The 15,075-nt window shown below is 42.0% G+C and overlaps 1 protein-coding gene across 1 annotated transcript in view; it reads right to left on the bottom strand.

The window, feature by feature from the left end:
• The window catches only part of tenm1 (teneurin transmembrane protein 1), a 147,839-nt gene extending 140,263 nt beyond the window's left edge, over positions 1 to 7,576 (bottom strand). Inside the window, exon 1 of the mRNA XM_030062473.1 lies at positions 7,374 to 7,576. The gene's annotated coding sequence lies outside the window, so the exon portion shown is untranslated. The remainder of the gene's footprint in view (positions 1 to 7,373) is intronic.
• Positions 7,577 to 15,075: the final 7,499 nt, after the last annotated feature.

The following is a 15,075-nucleotide window of genomic DNA, read 5'->3' on the forward strand; positions in this document are numbered from 1 at the left end:
CACACACACACACACAGCATCCCAAACCACTTCATCAATATTCTTGACGAGACAAAGCCTATTCAACACGTTTGATATTCCTCCTCTCTCGCAAGATAAATACATGTCACTGTCCTCCTAGCAGGACTAAAAGGCTGCTCACACTAACTCGCTTTGCAAATAAAGCTTTACATCAAGACTGACAACCTCCTAAGCTCTCTGCATCCGCCGCTGCTTGGTAAAAAAGCCTTTTCCAATAACGCATTTGACCGCTAAAACCTCACACACTCAAAGCTAAGCAAAGGGGCAGCGCTGCACATGCAGAATTAATTGGTAAATCAATTCCATTGATTCCAGAAATTGGATTTAGTGATTTGTGATTTTGAATGTATTCCCTGTGCTTCTCCTTTATGAAGTTGCTTCTTATAGAGAAACGGCCTCTAAGTAAAGAATATTAGCCCGCTGGAAGACTAGCTGAAGAGATCTGCTGTTAGATGTAGGCACTTGAGCACCATTGCAGATTGATTTCTGAATGGTAAGTGGGCTTAATCTTTCATGTACTAGTTAAAATGTGATGCTTGTTGTCTGGGGAAAGCCCCCAAGTAAGTGAGAGGATAAAGATTTTGTGATGTTCCCGTTCCAAAAGTCAGGAGTGGTCCCTGCAGCTCCTTCTGCTCCTCAGATCTGCTGTCAGCCCTAACCCCCTCTGTGATTCTCCTGGCCTCTTGCACGGCAAGGACACAGACGGCATTCAGCAGCCTTCCACAGCAAAATGGTTAGTAATAAAGAGAGGAACAGATCCACAAAGGCTGCACAACTCGGTGGCGAACAAACTGCGGTGCAGATGGCGCTCCATTGTGCGCTGACATGTTAGACACGTTAAAGCTGAATACATACCGTGTCTTTCTGGGGTATAGAAATAGAAATCGATACGGCTCAAGGCTATGGCACGCAGTTTGGTTAAACCACGCTCTCAGAGACAGACATAGATAATTCAAACATTCTCCTGTTGTGAATGGATGCCTATCAGAAAGCTAATGAATGTTTTGATACTTGAACACGGGCCCATGTCTGAGGTATTTTATTTCAGTGGAAAGAGGAGTCACAGTTCTCAGCACAAACAAATCATTTCACCTTGGAATCAATAGCACATACTGTAAAATCTGTTGCTATTAGGAAATATGAGGGAGCAATTTGCGACAGTTATCTATTTATTTATTTATTTTTACAGAATACCATATACTTTGTTTTGTATTTATCCTGTCTTGCTTTCCATTAGTGCTGCACTGACTGCAGCCTTTTGCTTGGCAGAACTGAATTAGATGTATTTCTTTACAATCTGTATTTCTTATTTTGCCGGTTGCCAGACAAATCACAATATGTCGTAAAGGCAGTGTTGACAACAAAATTTGAATGTTCCCAATAATTCCTTTTGTGAGCACATTGGCTCAGAATGACGATGCAACTAGCGTTCACTGTGTCATGCATTCGCTGTAAAATGTTGGATTTCAGGATTGTTACTTCTGGAGACACCATGCATTATAGGTTTGGTTCACTTGAAAGTGGTTGCAAACTGCTGCCATGATTTTCCTGTAGTAAAAAGGAAGTATTTTTTTTTGCTACAATCAGTTTCCTTTATGCCTTTTGGCTCGCCATCAGAGGAGAATATGTGTTGCTACAGTCAGAAGTCAAATTTGGCAAGGATACGCATGCTTGAAATTCATCCCAGAGTCCATGGTAAATCAAGACCCATTCTGAAGCTTAACCTTAACAAAACACAAACTGTTCGGAAACATGCAAACATATTGAACCGAATTGTATTGTATTGTAGAAAATTATAATACCAATGTATAAAACATGACCTCCAGCTGAGATGCATCAAGCACCGTTTTGGAGCTATTCATCTTTTCTATGAGTTAATAATTCATGATCATCTAGAAAGTAGAGCTATGAATATTACTGATGATACACATGAGGCTATTTACCAGTCAGCAGGAAATACATGAACCCGTTTGGAGGAGAGATGTACAATATACCATCACTATGTTTTATGTGGCTAAATAAATCATAGCATTGGCATGCAACAAAGCTGCAGATGCAACTTTATTAATTTCCTGATATTCCTCGTGGCCTGGAGGTTCAAGAATAGATACAGAGTTATATTATCGATGTTTCATTGTGTTATGATATGCAGTAGCTTTGTGGTCAACCAACTTTCTGCTCAATCAATTCATTATATTTTGTATTGCATGTAAATAAACTAAAGCTGTAGGGCATATGATAGATTAAAGCCTTCCCTCTCTCAGTTGTGTTTTTATAAGCCGAGTAGGTGCGAAGTTTTTTAATATTTGATACATTTGATTTGACAGAATACTTCCCGGATCCTTGTCCTATATCGACTGCACTGAAGGTGAAATGAACCCGGCCATGCTGTACACCTTGTCAGGCATCAGTAAAACCCAGCTGGCACCAACTCCGTCTGTCCTTTATGTCAACAAAAGCAGGAAAAAATCAACGCAAATATAATGGATTTCTACTTAATTATTTTGACACCCACGCGCTTTGAAGTCAAGGACAATTTATGTGGTAATAAATTGGGGAAGAAACAAAAATTGATTTTTCTTCTTCTAAAGTTGTCTGGTGACTTGATTAATAACTGATTTCACAGTGAGGAATGTGTCCCTGTAGGTGTGCATCGGCTTTGTGTTTGCGTGTTTGTGTGTGTGTGTGTGTGTGTGTGCCTGCTTAGATTTCGTGTGTGCATACATGGTTGCACACATGCACATTTGTGCTTTGGTAAAACAAAATGTGCAATGTAAACAAAAATGCAGAAGAGGAATTGGATCAAGAACTTTATGGGTCTGTACCAGTTCTCCAAATTGCCATGCTGCGATGACTGTTGCAGCCCTGTAGGTGTGTGTCCCTCCTGCAGTCCTCTCCACACACACACACACACACACACACACACACATACACACACTCCTCTTGACAAATTAATCTCATATTTTAAAGAGAGGTAGAGTGGGCTTGACCAGCAAGGCTCGAGTGGCTCTGAACCTATTCTGTCTTCTGACTAGGCAGAGAAGGGAAGCAAAAAAGAGGAGAGCCGTAAGGGTGGAGCAGTGAGAAGAAGAGGCTGCAAATGCATTTTCGCAATACAAATCTGGCATAACACCCTATACCATATTTAAGTGTGTATTGTGCCTGACTTTTGCCCGTAGCCCAAAGGAGAGAGACAAGAGAGAATAGAGTGCTTCAGTGTCAGCTGAGACATAGCCAAAGACTTGAAATAAGAGTGCCTCAGGGTGTGTGTGTGTGTGTGTGTGTGTGTGTGTGTGTGGGAGGGAGTGTTTGTAGCATTGGTAACTGAAGGTGATTTTGGTTTTGATACTATTTCTGTCCCTTTTTTACTGCTCACATTGGTCCCTCTTTTGGTTTCAACACTAAAATAAACACTATTCTATTTGGATACTTTTTAAAAGGAAAAAAACAAAAACAAAGGGGACTTGCATACTGATTAAATTAGGGAATATTTCCACACAAGGCTTACTGATGGAAAAGTATTTTTACCCATTTAGCACTACACAGTAAAAAAGACAGAAAACACAAGAGAACGCAAAGTTTGGTTGCAGTCTCTTTATTGTCATTTCTAACAGGAGCTTCACACATTTGGCTCAGAAATATTTTCTGAAACGCATTCATTCTGAGAGGAAATAATTTCACTCTGAAAATAGTGCTAAAATTTCTCAAACCATAATGTGCTATTATTTTTTGCAACCCATCATTTAGAAGGATAAGTTTCATATGTTGCTCAATGGTGTAAATATCTCTTTTGGAGCAAAGCAGCTTCACATAAATGCACTGCTCAATATTAGTGTCATTTTACTATGCCAAAGATGCTTTGCCACACTACATGCATCAGTTGTGAACACTGGGCTTACAGTTGTTTGCGACTTTACGGGGGTAATTTGGAAAAATTATGATGGTTTTGTATTTCCCACTGTCTATAGCAATGGTGGCAATTTTCTTGCTGCAGTGGCCTGCAACAGCTGAGTAAATAGAGGAAATACTAATTAGCGCTGCAGGATTTTCTAAACAATTCCTCTTGGGGATGGAGCAGCAATGCAGCAAGACAGTAAATATTTGGAGTTCTGCAATGGCTACAACTACAATGTGTGTGTGTGTGTGTGTGTGTGTGTCCTGGTCCAGTGGACAACCAAAGTGCCCTTCTGGTAACATGGGTTCTATTAGATGAAAATGACTAGGAGTGTGGCGGATACTGTGACACGTTTAATGCTCTTGCTACAGTTACAGTCATACTGTACCACATCATGGACATGCAGAGAGAGAGCAAAGGAGAGAGAGCGAGCAAAAGAGAGAGAGAGAGAGAGAGGGAAATCTCCCACTGGGCGTCATATTGCCTGACGAGCTTAAACCCTGACTGCAGCGCCAAGTGTTGTACTCAATGTTATAAACAGCCTCTGATGCATTTCAGATTGTCCTCTCACTAATTCATGACCACAGTTTTATTAAGGAAATTCAGTTTTGCAGTGGACCTGCGTGGCTGGGAGAATGTGTGAGTGATACTACGGGAGTAAGAAGCATTACAGTGCCAAGGGCTACTGCATTCCTGGAATGAAAAATCATAAATAATGCAGGGTTGGATAACAAAAAGAACCCCCTGCTGTCTCTCACAGCACTGCACAGTCAAAGGCCATGCAATATTACTTAAAATCACTGGGAACACAAGTTATTAGACACATCTGAAGACAGCTGTTAGGACTTGCTTGACATGGGACAATGAGATCTGCTGACAGCCAAGGCAAAACGCCACTATCCTAACAATCAGTGCTGTGGGCCTAAATTGTGTCAAGAAGTTGCACTAAAATAATTATATGAGTCCAAGCCAAGGAGCTGAATGGTTTCTTTGGATTTCCAAAACGCCATATGTACCACCCCCTTAACAACAACACTGCTAATTAAAAAGTGAGGGAGCAACAGCTGAAAGAGATAATTAGTATAGCAGCGACCACTGACCATGAACCACTGCTGACGGGTAGTGAGTGGAGCCTCACTGTGTTGGCCCAACTCCAAATGTAAGGTTTCTGAATGTATGACTGATTGATTAGTCATTTTGACTGGATAGCTGATTGACTGAAATGCCAATGCACAGCATCTAATTGGTGAGATGGCATTTCACTTCAAAACACTGGTTGAAAATCGGTTAACAAATTGTCATAATGGGTGTGCCATTTAAGATAGTCACATCACCTACAGCGCCTGGGCATGGTAGGGCCTAAAAAAATACTCCATGCAGACACGCGCACGCACACACACACACACACACACACAGAGATGCAATTCCCCCACCACTAGCGAGAGAACACTATGAGTAGCCCCCAGATACACTGCACATCAACACTTTAGTGGGAGAAATGAAAGTAGAATTACAATCAACCTTCCTATCCCCCATACATCATCTTCTTCTTCTTCACTGTGTGTGTGTGTGTGTGTGTGTGTGTGTGTCTGTGTCTGTGTGAGCGAGAGATAGCGAAAGAGGTAGAGAGAGAGAGAGATAGAGGGGGAGGGAGAGAGAGAGAGAGAGAGAGAGAGAGAGAGAGAGAGAGAGAGAGAGAGAGAGTGCGTGTGCATGTTTGTGTATGTGCCGTGTGTGTGAATGTGTATTTGGAGAAAGCGGGAGAAAGATTGTGTGTATTACCTAACCTCCATGCACAGATGCTCTCTATTAATCACAAAGAGCAGCGACAGATTGCCTCCTTTTTATCATCACTATCAATAATGTGCGAGCTGAGGAAGAATTAAGCATGGTGCCTACATCATTCTGAACAGAGGCAGGTAGGGCAGTGACACAATACTATACTGCCATACTCTCAGTGAAAGACAAATTATACTGCATTCACGAAAGTAGGTTCCGAATTTGTAATTAAAGCTTATTGTTTTTTATTTGCAAATAACACTGTAGGTATACATGAATCTGAGTAGCTCACAGGTGAAACAAAACATCAACACAATTCTCTGAAAAGGTACAGTAACGCGGAAGATGTGTAGTGTATTTTTATGGTTGGCTCACAGGCGAACAGACAGCAGAACCATGAATTAGACATATTGACAAATTATGGTTGATAATTACAATTAATTTGTATGCCAGCAAATGAAATGCAGAAGTCCTTTAGCTCTCCATTCCCACTGCTACAAAAGCAAGATTCACAAACCATGACAGTCGATATGGTAGTTTTTTAAGATGAGACTTTCTGTATATATTTGAAATGTGAACGTATGAATACAGCCAGACAATTAATCAGACAGGAGATTTTTTTCCTCCTTAAATATGCAATCAATGGTTTACTAGAAATAAGTATAATCTACCGTGGAGAGAGGAGTGAGAAGGTCTAATTTAAATCTATCGGAGCATATCCATCTTGGTGCAATTTATGCTGCCTTCACAATAATTATGATTTATAAAAATGCTGTTGCTGTTTGTTAATTATTTGCCTCACACAATTTAAATACTGCCAATGAGAAAAAAAATAAACGTGCAATTTAATAATTAACTTAACAAATGGCTTAGGCCTTTTCATCAACTGCAGCATCATCTGAAAGAGTGTGAGTGGAGCCATGAGTCACTAAAAAAAAAAAAATCACTATTTACCGTTAAAATACACCAGCCCACAATCTTGTCTATCCTCTAAATGTGTTTTGACGTGCCTGTTGGATTGCTGGTTATGCAAATATCCAGCCAGTATAAACAGGGCCCGGTAGGCAGCGTTGATGTTGGAAGACAGAAGGCACGCATCAGAAAGATCTGTACCCCCTGGTTCTCCGATGGCCCTATTGGCATCATTACCTTAGTGGTGATGGTGATGGAGAGGACGGATCAGAACTGGAGCAAAACAACTCTAGGCTGCAAGCGTTACTGACCCAAAATGAAAGCGACGTTTCACCATATGAACCAGTTCCCTGCAAATGAGCATTATTAGGAATGGGTGTCAAACAGCCTGGCGTGCATGCTCAAAGTCTGCATCCCTCTACTTCAAAGGAGGCGCACTGATTTTCATTAAAAAAAAAAAAAAAAAAAAAACTGCAGCATGCACGCGCACGCACACACACACACACACACACACACACACACACACACACACACACACACACATACACACACACACACACTCCCTCTCTCTCTGACACACACACACACACACACACACACACACATACACAGACACGGGGCATAGCACCGCACAGCACATTTGAACAGCTGATAATAACCATTTCCTGTGAACTCACGTTGTCTCAGCACCTCAAGCCCATATAGCCAAGCTGCATTCTAGCCGATACGACATACAGTAAAGGCCACGGATGAACGTATCGCCTACCTTTCCGACGTAAAGCCATTCCTTTAGTCCAATTCCATATCGCAAGAAACCTGCAAACGCTGAAGACCGTGCAATTCCCTTGGTTGATTTTCACTTGAAACACGGTGCTCCTGCTAAATGTGGATGAGACACCTCTCTGCCTATAATGGTCTGGCTTCGAGGCGGTGGTGCTGATGTTGATTGCTTGCTGAAATGCCGATAGGCGGACGATGAAACGCTCTCTGCGAAGAGGACGGGATCTCTACGCGGGGGGATTTACACAAGCCAGCTCCGCTGTGCGGTGACAGGGAGCGCGGCGCGGTGCGTTTAGCCGCAGTTGAACCCGGGGAGGCTGACTGGTGATGCTGTTGCTGTTGAGGCTCAGTGCCGCTATAACAGCATCCCTGGATCATACCACCGCACCGAGGAGAAGGGGGTGTGGCAGGGACCGGCCACAGACACAAACATGCACGAGCTCCTTCTCATCAGAAGGTCGTCTGGATCACAAGTTAGACTCATTCAGGTGACGCCATATGGATTGATTGTTGCCCTGTGGTGGAAATGGGACTCACTAAAATGTAGAAACACTGATGCAAGTCGGAGATTCTCCTCCCGGTGCTCTTGCGTACTACCTCCTACTAAAGCAACCTTTCTAGAGCATTTTCCCCAAAAACTGTCTGCAGTTTTGTCTGGACGTGAGCAACAGGCCTGACTGCTGGAATGCAAATTGTTTTTACACTTAAAAGGCTATATTAGTAGGCTTGAAGCCAGTCGTCATTTATGACATGATATACATATGATGCAGATGTGCAGCATAGGCTACATGGTGAAAACTAAGGCATACAATATAAATGGAGTTAAACCTGCTTGAAAGTAGAAAATAATTTATTGTTGAAGTGGGTTAGGTTTATGATAACACCTAAAATAATAATAATAAAAAAAAACCTTCACAACCTGCTGGAAAAGAGGGCACACAATATAAATGAGACATGTGAAAAGAGCTTGAAATTGTAAATTAATTTACCGTTGAAGTGGGCTGTATCCGCCTAAAAAAATAATCTCACAAGATTTTTTTTTTTCCCCTCTGCTAAATTAGGTGACCTGTCCTCCGTGTGTGGATGTGTAGGTGTGGGTATTTACAGTGAGCCAGTAGCTGGTACAAACAGCTAGTGAATGACAGGGGTTCTAATGATGCAGTTTATTATTTCCCCAAAGCACAGTACGCATGGGGCTACAAACAACCATTCTGACAGCTGCTTCAGTCTGTCTGCCTTTCAGCCTGTCTCGCTCTATCCCCAACACAACACAGCAGCGTGCATCTTTTATCAACAATAGGTTTTGGCACTTTCCATCAGTTTCATCTCTGATTGCATCCAAGTGAAAGTTGCAGTCCAACAGTTCTGGGCAGAGAATGAATGGTCCAAGGGAGCACAGCGAGAGAGGAGATTTTTAGGTCCAAGTCTGTTTGATAAAATTGTGTTTCACTGACATAAAGATTACCTATGTGTTCGTCATCTTAGTGTAGTTTGTCAGTACTTGGCTACCTGTCTGCTGCTAGAAACTATTTCTTGGAGCAGTGATTGCACAAGATTGTGATGGATTTTGATCCAGAGTCCCATGCAGGACCTCTGGAGTTTAGTTTCAGACAGTGTAGCCCACTGTGGAGACTGTCTGGATTCCACCCTCCATGTTTTCCTGCAGAGTCCTAATGGCAGGCACATTACACCTCCAGCGGCTGGGTAAACGCTCTTTTAAAAGAGCAGTTCTTCTCCTGCCCGACACATCTTACTGAGACATCTCCTTGACAACCAGCTCAATGCAGAGATTTGAAATGTCACAGTGTTTTACTGTGATTCTTTTTTATCATTATGGTCTATAGAACAGAGATAATAGATGTGAAGAGGGGAGGAGGAATGGCTCAGCTGTGAGAGACGAATACCTTACCTACTAGTCAAGAAAACATCGCAAATAGCAATCGAAGCAAGATATTTCAACCTAGTATGGAAGTCTGTTTTGAAAATGATGTTCTTTAGCTAAATAAACAGTACACAGAGGCTTTATGTGGTGTAGAAAGGATTGGGACCTTGCATGTATCATATTTGATGCAAGTAGCAGAGCATGGTGCCACCAATCTAAACCAAAGAGATATTACTTGCTGCACCAATCCACTTTTTTCAGGTCCAGTTCTGATACCTGAATTTGGATATTTGCCAATACCGATACCAGATCTCTTTTTTCCTTGAATATCATTGTTGCTGTTGTTGGTATCGTGCTGGGTTACATGAGACTGTAGTAAACCACATAGCACTTTTTATTCAATTATTATTATCGCAACGAAAGCTTAACCAAAATAGCCTGGACTTAATTCATTTTCATTGAGGTGAGTAGAGGAGCAACACGGGGTGAGTTATGCGGTCAGGGCTCATCCTATAGTAAAAAAAAAGTTGTGCCCGTGCTCGTTCGTGCACAAGCTCCTCAAACAAAGTCGACTCATCCTGAACTTTGATGGTTTGACATGGAAATCACTCACCCAGTTGACCAGTGAGCGGACACTACATTTGTTATGCCTTGGTCTGGGTCTACCATCAAATGATGAAATTCACCAAACTCAGATCTTGAGGCAGCAGAGGATGTACCCCTGCTCTCCTGCTGCTCCTGCTCCCTTAACAAATCTAAACTGATGATCTCCCACTCCTGTTTCACGGGTCTTCTATCCATAACCCACACCCGGCTACAATGTTTACGAGCAGGAAAATTTGTGCATTCATAAACACATTGTAGACATTTTTTAGGGCGCATACTTTTTGTGTTGCTTTTCTGTTGAAGCAGCACAGTCGTTGTTGTGGTTACAGTGTACAGAACCGCAGGTAAGCCTGATGTAATTTAGCCATTCACATGGGATGCGGTGAGTGCAGCAAATCAGCAGTGCAGAGCTGCATGTGACTTTAGTCGCCCGTTAAAAAAGCCCTTTAAAGGTCCATCACAAGCTTCACCTGTAAATCTAACTCATAGAATTCTGGGAGACAAAAAAACAAAATATGGGCACTACTGGATATATTTGTAGAGCTGTTTATTATTATTATTATTATTATTAGTAGTAGTAGTAGTAGTAGTAGTAGTAGTATACTGTTAATTATTGATTATGTGCTACAATATTTTGACTATGGGCTTCAAATAGCAGAATTACATATTTAATATTAATAAAGATCAGATTATGTAATCTGGATTGTTTCATGGATTAGTAATGGCAGACTGATATCCAATCAGGGTATGACATCAGTATCCACACCCGATACCAATATTGGATCAGATCACTCTACTTGCTAGACCACATAATTGGACTAAAGGAAGTGTCTGTGGAATTTCATCTCTTGGTGAACCATAGCCTTGCATTCTAATGAAAATTGCATCAAAATAATATAATTTAATCAAATCGCATCTTATTTGGCAAATCATGCCAGTGCAGACGAACAGGAGAGCATCAGCCGCACAAGACCTTGTGTGCTGATTGAATTATTCCTGCTCCATTTGGACAGCATGGAAGCATACTTGAGCATAGGGAGGGGAGGGGATGTGGATTCAGAGCTGGTGCTCCATAGGCGAGATGAGAGAATTAAGAGTGAAGAGAAAGCTACTTTTGCTGCTGTGAATGTTAAGATGGTGTCGTGGTGAGAGTAATCATTGATGGGAAACTGTCTGCGGTCCTGATTCCCCTCTACCTGGGCATCCTTATTCTTTATGGCATGTCTGTCGCTGCCTGTGCAGCTGTGCTACATCATATGGAAAATATGGAAAGGTCCAGTGCTGTTGCCTTGTAATGGTATCCTTTATATGGTGTCATTTTTATGAAAAATTTGTACACTCGCACTAGCTCAGGCTTTGGCAATAATATTGGATTTTGTGTATATCCCACTAATTCACCTGACAGCTACAGGCAGTTTTTCCTGAGCATTTTAGTCTGTTAAATGCAAACAGCAAACAACATTTTTTTTTCTCCTTGGAACGCTGCGTTAGAAACACAGAGTTCCAAGGAGAAAGGCTGTGATCGATTGGCCAGTGATCAATCCTTTCACTATAATCTCATATAGAGCACAGTGTGGTGGTTGTGTGTAGTTGATAGAAACCAACAATTATCCTCTCAGTACTTCACTTAAGTGCTTTCCCCATTTTTGCTAATCTTCTCCTCCCTCTGTTTCTCAGTTTTCCCTATCTCCCTCTTTGTTTTGCTAGAATTTTCTCTCTCTCTCTCTCTCTCTCTCTCTCTCTCTCTCTCTCTCTCTCTCTCTCTCACTCACACACATACACACACATGCACACACCTCTCTCTCACTGTCCTCTCCTGAAGGGTTCCCTCCCTCTTTTTCTGCTCTTCTCTCTCACTCACCCTCTCAATCCCCATCTCTTCGCTCCATCCCTCTCCAGGGTGACGTTGCTGAAGGGGTTTCTCTTATACTGTAATGAGGGATCAATGCTGACAACAACACTCACCAGCTGCAGCAGCAATACAGTATTATTCTGCCCTTGAGGTGGATGCCTAATCTCCCGGGGTCTTTGAGTTAACTAGGGTATTCTTTCTCATGGAAGTGTATTAGGTATGTGCTCCATCACTCTCACTGTTCTCCACCAGCGCTCTGGATCCACCCACCCAGCCACACAGCTGAGTATCTCAGAAGAGAAAGAGCCCACCATTTATTGAAATCTTTTTTTTTTTTAATGACAGAGCAATGACCTTTCCAAGGCATGCACTCAGGACCATAAATTCACACAGATTCCATTTTACATTTCCTCTGAGCATTCACAACCAAATTATACCTGCATAGCCTTCAACCTACTGGCAAGGATCCAGTATTTTCATCTTCAATTATTACTTTTTTTTACTTTTAGATGGTACTTCAGCACTTTTGGAACCTGATAAGTGTTTTGAAACTTCTAAAAGGGTGGTATAATCCGTCCTGAAAGAACACACACATTTTGACAGCAATTTCAAAGGCTGTCATCAACTTCCCATCTGAAAAAAGAAAAGAACCACAGAGAAGGGAAAGAAGCAAGCACAGAGAGGTATCTATTGATTAATCTCCAACAGAAAGGGCCTTAATGTCGGCAAGATGTGAACCAGTTTCAAAGTGTCGACAGATGAAACAGCTATATTTCCTCACCTCCAATGAAACGTTCTCCTTCAAACCTCCCTCTAATAATTAGTCATATCCCTGAAAGGGCGTGACATTAATAAATTCCATATTAAATCCACATGTATAAACTGAGAAGAATTTGAGAGAAAGCAATATTTTTAACCAGCAGTGCTGTGACATTCAATAGCTGGTGAAGAGCAAGTAGAGATTGCGGTACAGAGGACACAGAATGATACAAGAGAGGGCATCACTGCACCAAAGCAAAGACAGGCACCAAGCACGTGGTGCAGGAATTATTGATTTATAAGGCATATCTTTATCCTTACAGTATCCATGCATGAAAGTGAAGAGAACATCAAGAGCATCTCTCAATCACCTTGACAAATAGAATAAGGTCTTTGTTCTTAGCTTAAACAAAGCAGCAACCCACAAGCAAACGCACACACACACACACACACACACAACTCACACAGACTTTGGTCCCCAAGACCAGGGCTAAAAAACACTTTTTTCTTTGGACTATTCCCATAAAGATCAAAGTGTATGTGTGTGTTTTGGGGGGCTTTTGTATTTAAGTGTGTGTAGTGTTGAGTGCTTTCCTCAGTCTGTGCAAAAAGCCCTCAGATACAGAATGCCGCCCTAAAGCATGGGCACTTCTCTTCTCCTTTTATCACCATACACTCCTTGCTCTCACTACCCTGCTTACCTGTGACAGGAGCGCCTTTCAAATGCAGCTCATTGCATTTCAAACGCCAGTGACTCCCACTCTCTTTTCCAAGACTCCCACACAGGCATACACACACGCAGCTGTCAGCTGCCCAAATACTGTATATCCCCTGGCCTTCTCTCCCACCCCTTCCTGAACCAACTCCTCCACAACCTCGAGTTGTTGAGAAAATAATATTTTATGCATGCCATAGCAGCCCACACACAGATACAGCTTATGAAAGGCATACTGAACCTACTTGCCTGCCAACATTTGTGTGCGTGCGTTTGTGCATGTCTGTGTCTTGGCTTCCATGTGTACATGTATATTTCTGTGCAGTATGTTTTTATATGCTAAATTATGGTGTGCTTAACCATCCAACTCATTTTTTCCCGCATTTTAAATGCAGAAACTTCTGTGAAAAGCAGGTTAAATCATTTGCAGTATCTTTTGAATCAATGTATATTATGTTAATACTCTGTCTATCAAACTTTGGGTTGTGAGAGGTTATAACACACTGGTTTTGGCACAGGCATCCCATTCTCAAGAGAATTAATCACAGCAACAGAACTGGATAGATTCTGCCTACATACCTAAGCATTTGTCTCAGCAAGAGAGGACACAGTACAACGAATTTGCATCTGTTTGAAGTGGCATTATTAATTCATGCCAATGAGACTTTGCATAGGGGAGACTGTGTAAAATATCAAACAGGGAAAAAAAAATCCCAGTAAGCAGAGGGACTGTTTGATGGATATTGTTATGTCTTTCTGCAATGTGTGTGGAAACTATACTTTTTGTCTCACTATCTGTTTGTGTGTTGAGGCCCCATATTGACTGAGCCCATGAGAACAACAGGCTGGTAAGCGTGGGTCTATCTTATTTAATCAGCATGTGTTGAGCTAAATGACGGTCTATTATCACCGGCCACCCATTGACTGCTGCTCAGTTTCTCAAACAGCCAAAGCAAAAGGTCAAACACTGATAATGAGCGGAGAGAAAGAGCTATCCCTAATTAGAGACATGAATGTAAAATTTGAATGTGAAATGAGGTTAGTATGCACAAGCAAGAGGTACAGCATGTCCATCTGGCAATTTAATCCAGCTGTACTCAGTATTTATCATATCCTCTACTTGTACATCTCAACAGGTGTCTGCATGTGTGTGTGTGTGTGTGTGTGTGTGTGTGTGTGTGCATGTGTGTATGCATGTTTGTGTTTGTCTATGTGTGATGCAGCGTTTAGATGTGCATGAGGACAAATGTGTGTGCATGCAGTATCAGGCACTTACATGTGTGCTGGTGTGTGTGTGTGTGAGTGTGTGCTGTGGATGCCCATGAGTAGCCTATGCTGGCACAGCTATTTCCCCTTGGAGGAGGGAAGGGGGCGGGGCTGCAGGGTGAAAAATATTCTTGTGGTACATTATCAGCAGCAACACAAACACAAGCTGGCAGCATCCCAGCTGTTGAAAGGGGTCTTTATTTGTGTATGCATATGACTCTATGTGTTGGAATCAATTGAGGGGAGGCACATGGAAAAGGTATTGCAAGTCAAGAGGGAGGCGCCGCTTTGGAGACGGCGATAATTACAGGAGAGCACACACAAGATTAAAAACGCTAATGGTATTACTGGTCATAAGGTGGTGTCCTTTGGGTGTCCTGGAGACTTGTATCAAATGCGTTTAGTGTGTTCTGGCAGTGTTGTCGTTTCAAATCTGGCCCATGACAAATGTTGTATTTCACCCTCTGTGCTGTGAAGTATCTAATAAAGCAGCAGGGGTTGCGTGGCGAATAAAGTAACTTTCCTTCGACTGCAGAGCTCAGTCTCGAGCCCCGCTGACAGCAAGCTTTTGTCTCACTGAACTGCCCTTGATCAAGACACTAATACCA

This window comes from Myripristis murdjan, chromosome 10 (assembly GCF_902150065.1).
Source record: "Myripristis murdjan chromosome 10, fMyrMur1.1, whole genome shotgun sequence".
Taxonomy (NCBI): domain Eukaryota; kingdom Metazoa; phylum Chordata; class Actinopteri; order Holocentriformes; family Holocentridae; genus Myripristis; species Myripristis murdjan.